Genomic DNA, 20,750 nt, shown 5'->3' with positions numbered 1-20,750 from the left:
GGTATACGGAATTTGGTAGGAGTATCTTTTGAATGGAACGGTAGTCGCATAGAACGGAAATGTGTAACCACGGTACTGCCACATTTGACGGATGGGCAATCATAAGTTCACATAGCCTAAGGTAAACTTTAAAGTATTAACAGTTATTGACTTTTTACAAGATGGCCATAATTTAATAAAATTCCTTGTCGAAAATTAGATATATTTTTTCAAGCCTTTTTCGCTTTTATTGTAACCGTTACATTATATGGTTTAAAATTTATTTCTGCTAATATAATGATTAATTATTCGACGTAGGTACTCCGGCAATGAATTCTAGCCGTGAGTGCGGAAAACTACTTTTGATTCGCGTCCAGAAATGTAGTTAGAGACACAATTCGTGTATATTTATAACGCTGGGCATTATTTTAAATAATTATACTTTAAATTTCGTGTCCGAGTTTCGTGTTGGAAGTGTATTTGCAAACAGGAGAACACATGAATGTGCTCGGTACCGAGCTGAGATGTTGTTACAGATCTCTGGTTTTATTCCGACCGCGATGTTGCACGAACGAGCGGCGAACTTCAGGAAATAACTCTGACTTCACTGACCGGGGTTCAGTGAATTGAACATGTGGCTTACCCCCTCCCCTTACCCCATCGATGTGCGTAGCGAGAGACCTCTCACCAGAGCTGTAACGCTGTTACGACCAGCTGCGAAGAGGAAAAAGGGAAGGGGTGGATGTTCCCGGGGTCCGGACCGGGGCTATTAATATTGCGGCTTGTCACTTAACAGCAATTAAATCGCTACCCCCCTTCTCCATCCCTTTCTCCTCTCCCCCCCCCCCCCTTTTTCCCCCACGCACGTGGTTACGGTGACGCGGGGATTAAACATGATTATAAGAGGGCGACAGGCATTGTTGCCGCGGCGGGGCCCCTAGTGACAATGGCGGCCGCCGTCGTTAACGCAGACCCCAGCTGGGCGCGTGAGAGCGATGGAAGATGGCGCCCGCTTCCTCTCGCGCCCCGTGCTGTACCGACGAAAGAAGCGACGGACGCAGGGCCGGCGAGTCCATATAGGCGAACTAGGCAACCGCTCAGGGCGCCAAGTAGCTGGGGGCGGCGCAGCACGACACATAACAGCTCATTTAATATGTTTAACGATTACTGAAACTAGATGAAAATGGATTTTTGTAACAGTTTGGAATGTTTATATTGATATAAGTAATTATTTAAAGTCCACGGTGACCTGTTCATGATTTGTAATAAGTAAAAAAAAAAAACACAAGCCTACTTACATTTAATTGTTGACAAAATCTTAGGCTTACGTGATGTATTTTGAGGCAAGGAAATTTTTTTTTCGTGTGTCCTGCTGTGGGGGAGGAGGTGGGGGAGGGCATTATGGTTTTTCGCCTAGGGCGCCAATTTACCTTGCACCGGCCCTGGACGGACGTCGACAGTTAAACATCGCGTTACTGCGACCAACAGCGCCACAAACCAAAACGAACCCCTGTGAACATGATGTTTCTTGCAATTACGTTGGCACTAAAAAAAATTTCGGACAGCCATCAAATTTTGCAAATTACGTAATTTTTTAATTAAACTGTCTGATAAGAAAAAAACAAAAATCATAAGTGAAAATATTTAAATGACTCAAAAACGAATTTAGTATATAAAACCTAAAATATATAAAAAAAAAAAACCGAAATATAATTGTATTACTAATTCACCAGTTTAACCATCATTCGAAAAAAATCATGACAACGAATTTCAGTCACAGATGTGGTTGGTTAGAAAAATATTTTATTCGCGTCGCATCAATAGTGTTGAGCCTGTCGTGCTATCTTGTGATTCAAGAGAAAATTTTTGACAAAACACTGGATGGTCGATTGGGTACCTTACGTGCGGAGGAGATGCACGGTAAGAGCCATGGTATGTACATACGGTTGCGTACTCCTACCAGTGTTGTCTTTGAATATATATATATATATATATATATATATATATATATATATATATATATATATATACTGTATAGTAGTCGCCTGCCCAGGTTAAAATTTCTAATACGGTTTTGAGGTAGTTGGTTAATTCACCGCCGCAATCGCCACCATCTCTAGGGCATCGACTTGTGGTGGTCCCTAGCGGACAAGTGTCGAACTCTTCAAACACCCCTTCCCCCTCCCGTTGAACGACCATGAGCTGCAGTGAATGATAGGTGGGGGGTGCGGGGAATGACACCGGGCGACATTGCTGCGCTCTAACGTGTAAATAACAACTAAGACGATACAGGGCGTTACTGCAGCGCACTGCAGCGGTGAAGTTCCCAAGCTGCTCATCATACGCTTCTGAAAAACGTAGAGTAAATCCTATCCACTCGCGACTTCTATACAGTATATATATTCAAAGGTGTAGTAGACAAGAATTTGGTTTCCCCTTCTTCTTCCCCTCCCCCCCCCCCCACCCTAAGCAAATGATGAGACGTTGGTGGATTGATCACGCCAAAGGCTGGTTTGGATCTCCAGTCATTGTAACGGGACATATTACTAAGCGAGATGATTCTACGATCGTTTTCCAATCCCTTCCGTAAAACGGCGGAAAAATAAGTTAACGAGTCTTTCAGATCTCGCCAGAGATGTGCAACATCCAACCTCTGTAACGAGCAAATTCATGTTCTCATATTGCAAATGAACTTTTAATACGAAACTCGGACACGAAATTTAACGCAGAGTTTTTTAAAACAATTCCGAGCGTGATAAATATACGCCGATTGTGTTTTCAACTGTATTTCTGGACGCGAACCACACGTAGTTTACGCACTTGCCGCTAGAATTCACTACAGAGTAACTGCATCGACTATCGAATCATTCCATTTGCAGACCGAAATTTTAAACTATATAATGAAACGGTTACGAGAAAAGCAAACAAACATCTGAAAAAAAATTACTAAACGCCGGCTTAGGACCTGAATTTGAAACGGAATTTTATTAGAATACTGTTTATCCGCTACAGATGGCAGCACCGTGGTTGTTACACAATTCCGTTCCTTGACTTCCGTTCCATTCACGAAATTACTCCCACGAAATGCCGTACACTGAGATCTAAGAAGTTGCACATCAAATGGGGGGAGGAAGGAAAACACGATGACCAGCCCAGAAAACATCAGGAAAGGATATTTTCCACGAGTGAAAATATCCTATACCCGGACGGGAATCGAATCTGGACCCTTGGCTCACTAAACGGAAGTAAGTTCTAGCGACTGTATGGACGCTGATTAGAATTGCCATTTTTAACAGTAAAAATATAATGTATCTTACGCATATTTTCTGCAATTTTAGGTTCGTGTATATATTTGTTTAATTTTTTTAAACTTCAGACAATGAATTTTTAAGTGAAAGTTAAAAAAAAAAAAATTGAACGAAATATTTTGTAATTAGGGTCGAACAAAGCGACAGACAGGTAGAAAACAAAGGCTCATCAGGTTAACAGTGAAATAAAAAAAAAAAGATAGGTTGTGAGGAGAGTTGCACGTTAACGAGGGAGGAAACCGAATTAATTGCGACAAAGGGAAACAAACTACGAGCGGCCGCGGTGTCGAGTTTCTGCAATTTGCCGCATGGCGGCGCCTCTCTCGCTAATGCGATGAGATTCCACCCCGCGGTAGAGCCACCAGGCACCGCCGGAGAGAACCGCAGAAGTAATACGAGACTCGCCTCGTCAAGCCCAGCTGGCTTCTACGAGGTGCTCCGTGACTTAGAAACACACATCTTAGAAACACACAACTTAGAAACACACAACTTAGAAACACACAACTTAGAAACACACAACTTAGAAACACACAACTTAGAAACACGCTCCTTAGAAACTTAAAATATATCATTTTATAAGATTAGGTGGTTACAAATTATGTGGTTCTAATTAACGATAGTTCTATGTTGAGAATTTCTAAACGATAACAGTTCTAAATTATGCGTTTCTAAATAATGATGGTTCTGTATTATAGGTAGTTAAGTTATGATAATTTTAAGTCACGTCCAAGATATGACAGTTCTAAGTTGCATGTTTTCTAATTTATGATAATCTTAAGTGAAGTTTTTCTAAGATATGACGTTTTATAGTTGTGTGTTTTGGTGTTGTTTGTTTTCTTAGCTAAGGGTTTCTAAGTTATTAAAGTCATAAGTGTTGTGTTTCTAAATAAAGATATTCTAAATTATGATGTTTTAAGTTGTGATTTTATAAGTCATAATGGCGCTAATTTGTGTGTTTCTAAGGTATGACAGTTTTATGTCATTTGGATTTTTGTCAAAAATTCTAAATTATGACTTTTATAAGTTGCGATTTTTTGAATTATACATCGATCCTGCCTCCACTTCCACTCTCCAGCCAATGGCTAAACGTTTTTAGGCCAGGGTGACGCGTGGGCAGTTAGGCCTGAGAAGTGCTATAAAAAAGATCAATCAAATAGAATACAAAATGTATATCCAAATTGGCTAAAATAACCATACTACAAAAACAATAGCCTAAATGGCATTAAGAATAGCTGAATTAGTACCAATGAGTTAGTGTGGGCCGCCGTTGTATGCATGCCGGCTTTTAGTGCGAGAAGCCTGGGTTCGAGTACCACGTAAAGCATGAGTTCGAAACTTGCATTGTTTTTAACCGGCGTCTAGAAAGTGCCAAACAAACTAAAAATTACAAACAAATAATTATATATGAATAATTAAGATTACTTGACTTCATACAAGTTGATCCTGGTTCGATTACTGGCGGGGTAAAAATATGAACTTTCCTGGGTTTTCTCAGGGTATTCTTGGGATCGTTCCACCCATACATTTATTCTGTCAGTGCTCCATTTCCGTTTCACCATCCCTCGTAGTCTCTTACCGACCATGGTGTCCACACAACGTGAAGCCTAAGCGAAAATAAAATAAAAATACTCCGGTAGCAACGACGTGGCAGAACGCGACAAATATTAGCGTGGAACTGGCAGGCCTGCATACTTCCGTCGTGGTTGGTACTATGCTTGACAGTTGAGAATCAGATATGCAGCGGTGCGTATGCGTGAGTGGTGGTTCGTCCGTGGAGTGCTCATTAGCTTCAGTTTGTGAACGCACATGTGAAGGCAAGAGAAGGTAAGACTTGTACTAAGTCAAGTTGTTTGTTAGTTAGTATTTATGTTTTATTTTATTTTCTCAGTTTTTGTTTATTTCATTTCAATGTTTCAGAAACTTTTCCTTACAATACCCGTGTTAATAACAAGGAAAACTAGCAATATGACAAAATTCGATCTTGTAACTGAGAAAGACTTTAATAGCCCCGTTTAAATAAACGAGGGAGCAAAAGAATACCCGTTATAGAGTTAGCGATTTACGGAAAATGTCGCTACTAAAGCGTTGCGTTGTTAAGGCCCTGCCACACTGTAGAATGCATGCGACCAACGTCATCCATTACGGTTAAAGGATTGTTAAAAAACAGAAAATGTCACTGGCACAGCCATGTTTAACATGTTTGGAATGTTTGACATATTTTAAAAATTTGGACAATCAGCCAATCAGAATTGTGTCCAGCGAAAACGGAAATTATAGCCATTTTATCTCAAAGAATCTTAAAAATGACGAATCACGCATGGGATATTAAAGAGACTTTGAGGGTATTATAATATCATATGAGTCACCTGTTTCATAGTAATTTCTCTCGGAAAAAACCAATGGTTTTTCTGATAATTTTACTCTCGCAGCATGTAATGTGATTTAAATTAAAATAGTTTGAAATGTTAATAAATGCATAATAATCATGTTATTTTAAAATTTCAACCAAATTAATTTTAATTTTATTATAAAATTACAATTGAAATATCATAAATGCTTGTGTGCAATAATAAACGTTGACAGAGTGACAGGATTAAGAAAGTGTATAAGGTTATCAGGCCAAATTCATTTGATCGAGAAAACTGGAAGCCATTGTTCGTCCAGTATTTACCCTAAACCTTTTTTGGTAAAATACATTATTAGGATACGAAAGTTTGTAAGCGTGACAGGACCTTTAGCGTTAGTCTCTCCATGACCGAACTGTTCATGCAAAATTGTTGTCGAATTTTCGTGTTATTTCCGCAAATTTCATTTGCGAACAGTAAATATTCGTTTTGTATTAGCGGAATGGGACTTCAACTCACTCACTTCTCTGCTGGTAAACAGATTCCTGAGTTGGGTTTGGATGAGAATGTTGAGGTAATACTAAATATCATATCCATGCGTGTTTTACTAATAGTATACAAAACATCCCCAATTCATAAATTTCACTCTAACAGGACCAGTATTAAGAATAATAAAATAAAATTGTATATATAATAATATTTACATATCAAATAAGAGACTAAAATAAAAATAACGTTAAAAATATTTTGCTTGACTTCACGTAATCATTCAGCTGAAAAATTGCCTCATCCTATTGACTTGAAATTGAAAAAAAAGTCTGAAACAGTTACATTACAGGGATTAATTTAGTTTTAATTTACCTATTGTGCTGTCTCAATAGGTAACAAAGATATGATGATAAATACATACCGAAAATTGATTACCGCAAACAGGAAAACGCGAAGTAATAAACTCACTGCATATTATTTTTTATACATACTGTGTGTTTGCTAAAAAAATATGATTTTAATATATTTTTATTTGATGTTTAAATAATTTCTAGACTAAAAAACACATATGTTATTAAAAATAATTATTGTATGAAACCAAAAATGTCGTTTACATAAAAACTGTACTGTAACTTTATCTTGAGTATACGTTTAAATAATTATACATATTTTAATGTACATACCATGCGAACGAAGTTGCGGGATCAGATAGTTGCATAATATTTTCGATTATTATTACACGGTATAAGATTCTTCTGTTCTAAGATTTTCGCGGGAGTTTAATGTTTTATTTTGTTCTTAACGCCATGATGGATAAGAAGACCCAAATGTTCCAGCACAAAGCAGTATTTTGTCCTATATCACTGATTGTGACGTAATAAGCTCGTAACCTTACTATTGTCGTCGAGGAAATTCATTTCCTGAAAGGCACTTCTATTGCTTCATAACATTGTCGTCCAGAAGCCGGAATATCGAATCTTTCTTAAAAGGTAGTAAAAAAAGAGAATATTTTCACAGGGTGAAATTAATATTATCTAATGGTAAATTTTTAAAATGATACCAGCAAAATTAAATCACAATTTCATTTTGTGTTAAATAACATGCGTAACTATTTTTGGAGTTAAATATTACTTAACATTAATTGTATTTAAAACAATGAACTTCTTTTAAGTAATCAAAGTTATTGCCATTTATAGACATAAATTTTTTATTTTAATAAATTTTTAAATATATTATATAAATATTATATGATTATAATGTTTGTATACACCTTATTTATTTAATTAATTTAAATACAGAAAATATTGGTGATGGCGTAAGCTTCTTGCTCTTTTATAGATAATGTACGGAATATAAATTATCAATGTCATCGAAAATGGAAATTCAAATACAAGGAGTTTAGTTTAATTAAGAGGCGCAATTGGCATGTTCATGACTGTATTTTTTGTACACTGTACAAACATACGCTTTAAAAGATTTAGCCTTAAAATGGAAGAGTGTATTAAAAAAAATAACCAAAAAGTTACACATATATATTTTTCTAATACTTTCTAAAGTTTAATAGTGCAAACATAACACTTGCTGATTCATAACTTGTAAAATAGAGAATACGAAAATTAGTGAAAAATAAACAGTAGGTACGTTAAATTTGAGATTAGGAAACCAAAAGACGCTATCTTGGTTTCAAAAATTACCAGGCCATAACAATTTTATATCGTTTAGGTTTCAAAATGATTTTTCGTTAAAACATATTGTTATTATTTAGTGGAATGTTTGAAGTAAATTGTTACTGGCTGCTGCAAATAGTTTTCCCTCTGAAATCATATCCGTGAATAAAAACACGGTAATAATACTATGTTATGATGATTGAAAAATATTTAAACGTGTGATCTCTTCCTTAACGATGGGAAAGTTTATTTTAAAAAACATCAAACGTTAAATTCTTTTGTTATGGCATAAATTTTTGTTAAGTCTAAGATGACGTCTATGGAATGGTCTTTCTTTCACCACTCAGGGCACACTATAAATATATATTTTTTGTAAATAGATCAGAAATATTTATTTAATAAACAGTGCATTTACATGGAAAAAAAACTGTATTACTACAAAACAGTGTTCGCAGTAATACTGGGTTCGGATTCTTACCCGGGAATTTGTGCTTTGTGTCGCCCCAGTACCTCCAATAGTTAAAGTTAAATGTAAACCGTTCCCTGAACAGCTTTGCAGCATTAACCGAGCAAGGTTTAAACAAAATAAAGTCACGAATCATCGAATATTCGATTATCTTTTCCACGGCTTGAAAAAAATTATATGCTTGAATGAAACATCAATTAAAAATATAGAATATTGCGTCGAATTTCGTAAGTCATACTCAGTATTATCTCGAAAAACCTATTACATACACATATGCAAAAATAACAATAGATATGTGGCGAACGAAATTTAAAAAAAATACAGAATTTTTTTTTCTGTGAAAGAGAATTGGAGCGTTATTTCTCATGCCTGGCTGACGATGGATGTAGACATTTCGCAGTGAAGCTGTGTTCGCCATATCTTGGACCTCGAGGGGAATTTATCGCTCCGTGGCGCGACAGGGGATGTGAGATATAGTCCGGACTGCCTCTCGGCGTTTAAGAACTGTCCGGATGAAGTTCTGTGGATGGGGGTGGGGGAGGGGGAGTACCTCCGCGAACACGGTATCCGGGTAACTTCTCCCCGGGGAGGATCCGGATCCTGGGTCTTTTAGCCCCCGCGGCCATCAGCGGATCAAGTCCCTCTTCGTCTCAGGCAGCGGTTGAAGTTAAGAGTGGCTGCCAGAAGGATGTCACCAAATCCTCCCTACTTTTCCGCTTAATATACGTAGTAAAAATGATTAAAGGAAAAAAAAAATATATATATATATATTCTGGAATAGATACTTACAAAAGGTTGACATATATCGCAGATACGACGAGTGAGCAGCCAACGACGGCGGCAAAGGATAAAAAAAAAAGATTTAAGATTTGGATTTCTTCCTCCCCCCCCCCCCCCCTGTGTCTAACTTAAAAAATAAAAATAAACAACCTTCGCGGTTTTTTTTAAGACCAGCTTGAGCTTTGAGTAAAGTCTCCAATGTCAATAAACAGCCTATGCGAGGGAATGTTCACGTTTAACATAGCTGGGCTGTATTTCATATGTTTCAACATTAAATTAGTTTTAATATATTTAATATTTTCCAATATATTGCAGTATCGCGGGTTTATCTGAATTAAAAACTGGTAAGTATACACTTTCTGAAATTTCGAGTTTTGTAATAATCAAGGCGAGAGAACAGAATAAGTCACGACGTGCAAAAGCATATCTGTTATGGATTATTCGTACATGAGAAATTTATTTTTGGGAGGTACAAACTTGTCTGATACTGACATTGTTTCTGACAATTTGTTATTATTAATGCAATAGAATATTTTCATGAATAATTTATTGTATTTAAGAAAGCTTATTTTATTATCTATTTATTTTTAAACTATAAGTAGGCCTATAGAAAAAAATGAAGCACATTAATATTCAACCACCTTAATCTAAGTATTTCTCAATATTTGGCTATGTATGGGTGGTTTCTATGATAATTTGCAAAAGCTAACGTTTGTAACATAAGTAATTAAAATTGACCGTAAAACTCGCACGTTTATGCTAGTATAATGATATTGAGCTACAAAATAATGTTTGATAAAATATTACGTTGAACTAATTATTTAATATTAATTGCAGTAGCTAATAAAAGTTTTGTTAGTAATTAATAAACAGCAATTAAACAGTTAATATCATAAGATAAAAATTCGTATCACATAAATAATTTTTAGAGTAAAAAATATTTCTGGCTATAAGTCTTTGTGAGGTAGACTAATCTCGTGTGGTTCATTGTTCGTAAACAAACAACATGTGATGCTTTGGACGTGAAATTTGGGAAATGGGTACAACTGGTACTTCTTTAGAAAACTATTAAATATTTAGACAAAGTTACATGCCACAAACTATATATCTGGGAGGTCCTTGTATTTGTACATATATTTATACGGTTTTTATCTGTTACATTTTCGACTTTTCTCAAACAGTATGTTGATTGTAATACAATTATATTGCGGTAGGTAATTCAGATTGGAGTGAAAGTATTTTGGGAATGAGACACGTTTCTTTATTTGGTGTGGTGTGTGATCTTTTTTATAAGCAACTGAAACTCGAGATGAGTCCTCGACCGAAAATGCCAAGCCAGTCGCTTGTGCGGCTTTTCAGCTACCAGAAGGAGTGGAGAGGGGAGAGGTAGAGCGAGGTGTGAGGGCGTATTGACAAGGGCGATTTGTCGCTGCGGCGTTGGCCGCCAGACACACCGGATAACCTACAAGCGTCCGCCGAAATTAAGGGATCTTTTTCTTCTCTCCCTCCGTCTTCCTGTTTCATCAGCCCAGAAAATTCCGGATTACGCGCCGTTTCTCATCCGCAACACACACCAACACACACACACACACACACACACATCCGCGCGCGCACGAGCGAAATTGCCTTACCGGCTCTTTTAGGATTCCTTTTGCTTTGAAGCCACCGAGTCGCAGGATTATTTTCGGCGGAAAATCCTCTTCGCAAGGAAAACGCTTGTACAGTCTGTGCCACGTAATCGGTCTTAAATATGACATTTCTCGAAAGTAATACCAAACAGGGGTGCTCATCCCGACAATAGTAATGGTGCGTCCTACCCCCCCCCCCCCTCCCCCCATAATCCAACAAGCATTCCTTCCCAAAAAAAACATTAACTTACCTAGGACATTGAATTTGATTGTGTCCAACAAGGTAGCCAGGTGGTCCTACCTAAACCAGGACATTTTTGAAAATAATTTATCAAAATCTTGTGTATATGTAAAATATAACAGTAAAATATTAAAAGACATATTGCACATTCGGGGCAATTAATATGAACGACATACATTTGTGTTTTTTTTTCTTATTTATCCCAAGTGTTTGAAAATCCCTCCCCCCTTTTTTTCCTAAACCAAATGTTTCTCAATGGCGTAATTTGTACCATGCATCCCCTCTGTGGGCAGCTGTGGTACAATGTCTACGTATCCCTCTGTCCCTGTTGTTCTGTGTAAGCATCTTCGCGTGATTGTTAGTATTCATGACTAGACATGATGCTTTGCGTGTGACAGTTGGGCAATAGGTACATTTGGTATTACTTCTGAGAAATGTGATCTGCAGTTTTTGAAACCGTATGCAAACTATGTGAATTTTCTTTATTTGAAATGTAACATGTACACCGCCCGCAGAATAAGATGATGCCTGAGTGACCGTTACGGTAGCCTTGCCTAGGAGAGGGCGGGTAGTGGAGTATAGGGGAGGGAGGCCCAGCGCGCATGCGCAGAGAACGTATTCCGAGACTTTTACTTCGCATACCACCCTGAATGAAAACATTTACCAGTCCGCTACGTCAGTGGCGTAGCCAGGATTTGTGTATGGGGGGTGTTAAGTAGCATGCCCCCCCCCCCCCCTACGTATTAAAGCGGGGGGTCCGGGGGTCCTCCCCCGGGAAAATTTTGATTTTAAGGTGTAAAATAGTGCTATTTTAGTAGTTTTCGGTACTTAAATTTAAATATTGTAATGGTAAAAATTTTATTAATTTTTAATATGAAATTTCTTTGAGTGATGAATAAGAAATTTAATTAAAGTTTTGGGGCTAAGGGGGGGGGGTTTAACCCCTAAAACCCCCCCCCCTGGCTACGCCCCTGCGCTACGTGCTATCGTGACGTGTTTCATGTTTATAGCTAAACTGAAAATAGTAAACTGAATATGTATTAAACGTAAGCAATCAACAAGTTTGCAGTAGTGATTTGTTGTAATGTATAAAATACTAGTTATTATTTGTAAAGTGTTCTCTCACGACGTTTTTTTACCCCACGTACTGAATATAAAAATGCCGCCTACGTTATCTAAAATTAAACAGAAAAAAACTTCATTCGCAGGCGCGAGAAGTGTTTAATGTGTTAAATTTTATGGAAAATGAAGCTCGGAATGGTGTGATGTCGTTATCTATTCCTCTTGAACGTGTGCAACTGCGCACGGCGCAAGCAACGGGAGTTTCTCGTGCTACTGTACAACGTATAAAGAAAGAAGGTCAACACATTAACGAAGATGGTGAAGAATTGTTCGAGACGCCTAACAAGAAAAGAAAAAAGTCTTCAAAATACGAACTGGATGGGTTTGACGAAGGAGTAGTTCGTAGAATCACAGAAAAATGTGCGCCAACAGTGCCAAAGCTTAGAAGAAGTTGAAGATGGAGATAGGGTTTCATGGTTGCGATAGCACCCTTCGTAAAATTCTGAAAAAGTTAGGCTTTCAGTGGCGTAAAACGAAATCTCACCGCCTCGTTCTTATCGAAAAGCATGATATCAGGCAGAAAAAAATTAACTTTATACAGAGCATTATGCGTTTTAGAAATGGAAACAGTAATATAATCTATTTAGATGAATCGTATGTGTTATCCTCGCATGTGCAACAAAAAAGCTGGGCAGATGAAACATTAAACGGTGGCCTTCGGCCAGTAGCGAATGGGCAACGCCTTATTATGATACATGCTGGCGGTAAAGATGGATTCGTGCCAAAAGCCCTCGTTATGTGGAAATCACATCAAGTTACTGGTGACTACCACCACCAAATGAACCAGACCAATTATGAGAAGTGGATTAGGGAAAAACTCGTACCAAACATGCCAACCAACAGCGTCGTGGTATTGGATAATACACCCTATCACAATATCCGCGTAAACAAACCACCAACATCTTCGTCAACAAAAGATGATATGAAAAAATAGCTGAGAGAAAACAAAATTTCATTTACTGAAGACATGCTGAAGCCAACATTGTACTAACTTATTAAGATAAATAAGCCACGGCACATAGTGTATTCCGTCGACCAGATTCTTGAAAGTTTCGGTCACACACCGCTCCATCTTCCACCCTACCATCCCGACTTGAATCCCATTGAAGGTATATGGGGTAAAGTTAAGTGTATTGTTGCATCAAAAAATGTGTCCTTCAAAATAGATGACGTGAAAAGACTTTGCGAAGAACAATTTGAGAGCATGGGAAAAGAATATTGGGTTCCATTTTGTAATCATGTTGAAAAATTAGAGCAGGAGTAGTATTACAGCCGGGATGTTCTTTTTGGCATTGAAATCGACAAAATAATTATTAAACTTGGCGGTATAGACAGTAGCAGTGAAGATTCGAACTCTACCGAAGATGAAATGGAAGGAATTTGATATCTTGAGGAGAGCGAGTAAATTGGTGACATTATTATTATTAATCAATAATAGACTGTAAGTTAATGTTTTTTGTTTGTGTACACTACTCTTTTGTTTTTTCAATCGAAGAACTTGGAATTTCTCAGTTTTTTTAAGTGATTTTATTAATCTATAATATAGACTCAATGTTTTTGGTATGTGTATACTATGCCAGCTTGCTCCCCTTCCCCCTACAAGCTTTCTGAACGTTCGTGACGTCACCCAAGCTTCAAGTTATCCTACGGGCAGTGTATTCTTGAATCGGTAGTTGTTAAAAGCGTGGTTATCAAATATTAAATTTTACCACAAACGAGCCTAAATTTAAAATGGCAATTTTCTTTTTATTGTAGATTATGTCTTAAAAGTTCGCTTTCTATCGAGCCGCTAGCATCGTAACTAACCCCCAAGATTTATTTGGGCTAGAAAAAAAGTTAGCCTAAGAAGAGTTACAAAGTAATGTACCTTTGGGTGTTGAAAAAAGTCCCATATTTGGAAGAATTTATCATAAAAAATGTTGGAAAAATGTTTCATATTTGGAAGAATCAATCATTAAATCCGACTTGCCAGCCACACAAATATGGAGATTGAGTGAATAAACATTTACATTTAAAAGTGAGTTTTTCTTTACTCTCCTGTAATATTTGATAAACCTTGACACACTCGTTTAGTACCGAGATACAGAAATGTATGCTTACGTGGTTGTCAGTGCTTACTTTTGTTTGTAATAAAATTTGACAATTATAAATTTTTTTTGTCAGTAGGAATGACTTAATTTTAAAACAATTTATTAAAGAGAGCCTTCACATTTACACTAAAGAAAACATAATTACAGTAGGCCTACGATGAATCAGAAAAATGTATGTTGTGATGAAAAGATTGATTATAATGATAGGTATTGAAGATATTGATTTAATGCAGTTTTCTGGACATAAGACATTGCAGTTTTGCACTGTTTGTCATGGAAATATTCCGAAAATCAAAAAGATATATACAAAATATGAGGATAAACAAAATTCACAGAAAACAAGACTGAATAAGCTGATGTCGGAATTTTGATTTTCGGAAATTTTCCATGACAAACAGCGCAAAACTGCAATGGCGAATGTACAAAAAACGGCATTAAATCAAAATTCCCCTTGTTATCTTTAAAAGATTTGTGCAATGGGAGCGCATGACTTGATGTAAGTTTTTGGACATACGCCATTGCTAAGAATTCTTAGCAATGGCGTATGTCCAAAAACTTACATCAAGTCAAAATTCCCCTTTGCATGAATCATTTAAAGAAGGCATTGAAGATTTTACTATTATACTGGCTGTAAGTTAACGAACACACAAATTTTTGGCTGAATAGCCGCAATAGCATACATAACTTTGGACTTTTAACGTAGCACGCATTGCCGGCAGACGAAGATTATTTTTAATATTTACATTCAATGTATTTTATCTTAACCATAGTAAGGTTTAGCGAAAACTAAAAAAAAAAGCAAGAATGAAATCCTATTAAAACATTTTTATTCGTAGAGAGTATTTAATAAAACTAGTAAATTTATTTTAGCCTATTGGTTGAATTTAATTTAGTAAACCAAAAATATAAGTGGAGGTAATGCTGGTTGAGTAGACATTAGTGACCTTGTTGCATAAGTGTAAGTTTGTATTAATATTCAATGGTCACAAATACATCACATAGTGAATGGATTGTAAAATGAGAAATTGTGTGTCAACTTAATATGAGTAAAATAATGAGCCGTTAAAAAATGGGGTAAGGGTTAGATCGTTGGAAATAAAGATTTACCAATGAATAGGGCTCGGAAAAATTCGCGAATTAATTTTGTGATAGACAAAAAAATTACCTTTGTCCTGCTTCTTCTATTGGTTCACAGTTTATATAGGTTACTCTGTGCTACTGAAAAACTCTCGGCCGAAAAGTGTCGAATCACAGACGGCCCAGTTGAGACATCACACAATTCAGCAACCAATGAACATGTGATATTTTACAGAATATGTACAGAACTTTGGAGCCTATCATAGCGGTCGCTGAAACCGCGAATTTTTCCAGTCCCTGCCAATGAACAGAAAATACTTAAAATAATAATTATAAAAGAGGCCAGATCAATAACATCTCACAACCACGATCCAGGTTAAATTTCCTTCATCGTTTTTCACGAGTAGGAAAGAGCCGTGTTTTCTCGGGGTGCTTCCGTTTCTCCAATATAGTCATTTCATCCATGCTACAGAATAATCACATCACCTTTTATGATCTATAATGACCTCGATTACGACGGGACGTTAAGCTCGAATCATTCCATTTTTATAACAGTGTAACGCTTTTATGTGAAAACGACACACACATATTTTAAGCTTATGTGCATTCAAAAATGATGAACTCATTTATCTAAAATTCCTTACGTTGCTACATTATGTTAGAACACAGATTAAACGAATTCCAATAATCAATAATATTACTATTATTGGACATTGTAATTTTTGGCGTTGAAGATCTTTCTTTTTTCACGGCTAATTGAAAGAAGCGAAAAAAAAAACGACAATATTCGAACCATTAATATTTCTCTGAGAGTTAATACAGAAATATTAATGGGGTTTCAACAGTTGAAATATTAAAGTAATTATGTGGATTTGGCATAATTTAAATTACTGGTTAGTATTTTACTCTAATTGCCCCATTTATGCGTTTACGCGGTAAAAGCTTTAACATGCCGCAGATAGAAAAAAAAAATAGTAACAACAAATCTTTTTGCCATTTTGCTGTAGAAGCTACTTTCAGATATCTACAACTCTGGAGGGATGTTAAGGTTGCTGCCATAAACATGTGAGTGCATGTGTGGTAAAAGCATAGCGAAGCCTCGAGGGTATGGAGTGGAGGGGTGTCTGGATGGAAAAGGGGAAAAGGGGGAAGGGGAACTTTTGGAAAGGGCAGAGCGAAGGAAAGTTCAGTCTGAGCGCCCTCCAGGAACGATCCATTCATCTGTGAGTTGATTAGGTAGCCTCCCCAGCACCCTGCGGGGGCTGTAACATCTCTTCCCCACTTGCTTCTCCCCCCTCCCCCCCACTACCATCGCCACCCCTCCCCACGGGGGCAACGAGGCCGCAGCTTTCCGCTTACTCGACACGATGGCTACGTGCCGCCTGAGTCCTACACTGCTGGACACGCACGCTGAACGACTTGCTCATTTCAACACCGCGTACAGTGCCGAACACACACACCGAGTTATCCAACGTCCTACACTGCTGGACACGCACGCTGAACGACTCGCTCATTTTAACACCGCGTACAGTGCCGAACACACACACCGAGTTATCCAACGTCCTACACTGCTGGACACGCACGCTGAACGACTCGCTCATTTCAACACCGCGTACAGTGCCGAACAAACATTCCCAGTTATCCAACGTCCTACACTGCTGGACACGCACGCTGAACGACTCGCTCGTTTCGACACCGCGTACAGTGCCGAACACACACACCGAGTTATCCCACGTCCTACACTGCCTGACACACGCGACGGACGACTCGCTCGATTACTAACTCCGCGGATGATGTACAGCGTGAACACACAAACCGAATTAAGCCAACGTCATACACTGCCTGACACACACGCTGAACGACTCGCTCAGTCTAACACCGTGGGTGTGGCACTGTGCCTTAAACACTCACTGGAGCAGTCCATTGTCCCTCACTGCCAGACCCAACACGCCGTGGGTGATGTATAGTGCCGAACACATACACACACAAAACATTCCACGTAAAAGCAAATGTTCTGAACGTGTAACAAATTTATTTACTTTGCTGAAGAAACCTACTTATCAAACCCTAAACGTTTTTTTTAGGCCACTTCAGAAAGCCGACGTATTTTGAACCGTATAACTTAACCTGAAAATTTGTGCACCAATACACCTATAAAAATGCTTACATAAAACTATCATAGATATATTTGGGTCCATATTGTTAATCATTACTGGTTGTTTTCTTTTCTTATGACTAAGTTTCATATTACGCGACGTCATTTAAAAATATCTTCTTGCAAAGACGTTTTATAGACATTGGCATACTTAAACAATTATTTCAAGGAAAAAAAAATCCATACAAATTTTAATAAAGATAGTTTACTTGCTTTATAGTGTATATTAAAGAAAAATGGTAGGGCCTACTCTTTATAGAATATGTCAGAAAAAAGTAAATTAATGAGTATTTACAAAAAAGCTAGAAGGATTTAAAATCCAATAACTAGTATACATATAGCGTGAATATCTCGCATTAGGGCTTGTGTTAAATTACATCTACCAACACTGATGGTACGTTTCTACCCAAAATGGTTTTATATATCCACTTAAATCCTGGAGCAATTATCTAACATACATACTGCCAATATGTGTTTATATATATATATATATATATCTTATATATAAAATTCTCGTGTCACAGTTTTCGTTGCCATACTCCTCCGAAACGGCTTGACCGATTTTGATGAAATTTTTTGTGCTTATCCGGTATCTATGAGAATCGGCCAACATCTATTTTTCATCCCCCTAAATGTTAGGGGTAGTCCACCCCTAATTTTTTTTTTTAATTTTTCGGACAAATTTTTTTTTAAATTTTTTTTATAAAGCGGCATCAATAAATACATTCAACCCTAAATTTTCACCCTTCTATCACCAACCCCTAATTTTTAATAGAATTTTATATTTTTCAACCCCGATCGATAGCAGATCAATTAACACTTGATCAACTTTCCCCCCCTACAGAGAGCTCATTACCTGGATTAACACATAGACCACATATTAATATGAAATTCCATCCCTAAGGGAGTGAAAAAGTGATAATTTCATTTTATAATAGAAAAAATCATAGGTCATAGACATACAAATAGTGAGTGAGTGTCATTTCTCTATGTCTGCCACACGATCATAAACATAGTAAGGTCTGGCAAATTCATTTTTTTCTCCTTGAAATACATTCAACCCTAAATTTTCACCCTTCTATCACCAACCCCTAATTTTTAATAGAATTTTATATTTTTCAACCCCGATCGATAGCAGATCAATTAACACTTGATCAACTTTCCCCCCCTACAGAGAGCTCATTACCTGGATTAACACATAGACCACATATTAATATGAAATTCCATCCCTAAGGGAGTGAAAAAGTGATAATTTCATTTTATAATAGAAAAAATCATAGGTCATAGACATACAAATAGTGAGTGAGTGTCATTTCTCTATGTCTGCCACACGATCATAAACATAGTAAGGTCTGGCAAATTCATTTTTTTCTCCTTGAAATACATTCAACCCTAAATTTTCACCCTTCTATCACCAACCCCTAATTTTTAATAGAATTTTATATTTTTCAACCCCGATCGATAGCAGATCAATTAACACTTGATCAACTTTCCCCCCCTACAGAGAGCTCATTACCTGGATTAACACATAGACCACATATTAATATGAAATTCCATCCCTAAGGGAGTGAAAAAGTGATAATTTCATTTTATAATAGAAAAAATCATAGGTCATAGACATACAAATAGTGAGTGAGTGTCATTTATCTATGTCTGCCACACGATCATAAACATAGTAAGGTCTGGCAAATTCATTTTTTTCTCCTTGGTGAGACCAGCTCACTTAGTGGAGTTCGCAGCGGCTAGCAAAATAAAGGAGCTCATAACTGTTTTGTTCTTAACTTCGTCAATAGATAGAGTTAGTTGCCTTGAATTTTAAACGAACCATCGTTTGATGTGTTTGTCATGTCTTTAATTTTCGTTTGTTTGTGCCGTATGCGTTCCTATACCATTCATCCGATTGCGATGAAATTTTGGTGAGTTGTTATGCGCATGCCCGTGAAGGTTTCTGAGACGGTAAGTATAACTATTTTTCAATAGTTGGAACATAAATCATTTCAAAAAATGTGTTTATTTCATATTATATAGTGACACTTCGTCTGTTTTTGTTGTATAAGTGCGCACACATGACGCAATTTATTTAAATATAAAAGAGAGACAGATATAGTGATATATATAGAGTGAGATAGAGAGAGACAGAGGGATACGTTGAGATGGAGCGAGGTATAGAGAATGAAATGGGATATATAAAGAGATATATAGAATAGATAGAGATAGTGGGAGTTATATATGTATATATGTAGATATAAAGAGATAAATAGAGATAGAGATATACATATATATAGAAGAAGATAGAGATAAATATATATTTAGAGAGATGGATAGATGATTTGTATATGTGTAACTACTTCAAACATATTACAAAACAAAACTGAATGAGACATTGCAATGCATTCCGAGCATTAGCTAGATAATGGAATCTTTTCAATATTAGTAATCTCTTATTTTTAAGCTTTTTTCTATAGTGCTTTATAGAGTCTAGACTACATACAGACAACCAATTTTAAAAAGTATACAGGTTAAAAACTATACACTGGCAGAACAACGTCTGTTGGGATCTGAAAGTGCTATAAATTATTTTGCACACTTGACATTAAAATTCAGAAGACAATTACTAACTAAATCTGATTTCTAAAAATGTCCCGTTCACCCTGTATTCAGCCCGGGCAACGCCGGGTACTGCAGGTAGAAATTCCCTAGAAATAATTTATATGCAATATATTTCAAAATTTTCACAGCAGCCAAACAAATTGTTGACTGCTTTCACGCCAAACGTAGCGGGCAGTGCTCCGCCGCCTGGGGTCCACTGATCAATGACGACTTGGAGTTTTGCCGGATTGGATTGCCTCAATGAGCGGGCAGTCTGAGCACGCTTGCATCTGACAAGACACCACACAGCAGTATTAGCTTTTAGACGACAATTTTGCTGTCTTCTTCACACCAGCCAACATCTGGCAAACAGCACCAACTCTTAGGAGTCCATCTACACTGTTAGTCCCACCCAGCATACACAGTGGCTTTGATATCCTGGCAAACCAAGCAACCACTACCCTGTCTTTTCACCATCACCAATACAGCATATAAACTGCAACTGTGCCCAAAGAAAATTATTCACAAAACCCCACAGATGGTCCTATGTTTATTTTGTAACCACCCAGTAAGTAATGGATTATTAGGCTTCTGATCAGGTTTCACAGACATATCTCCATCATCATACAAATACACATAAACAATATTAACTATCTAGGAAATGTTACATATTCAGACTAGGAAGTAGGGTTTTTGCAGCCATTTTGTAATAAAATATTTTGGCTTTCGAGGTTAAGCCCAATCTAAATGGTAGGTTTTACCATTGTTTCTCTCTGCATTGCGGCAGGATGCCTAAATATGAACACATATAACT

The sequence above is a fragment of the Bacillus rossius genome, chromosome 1, assembly GCF_032445375.1.
Source record: "Bacillus rossius redtenbacheri isolate Brsri chromosome 1, Brsri_v3, whole genome shotgun sequence".
Taxonomy (NCBI): Eukaryota; Metazoa; Arthropoda; class Insecta; order Phasmatodea; family Bacillidae; genus Bacillus; species Bacillus rossius.
This window is presented reverse-complemented; position numbering follows the sequence as displayed.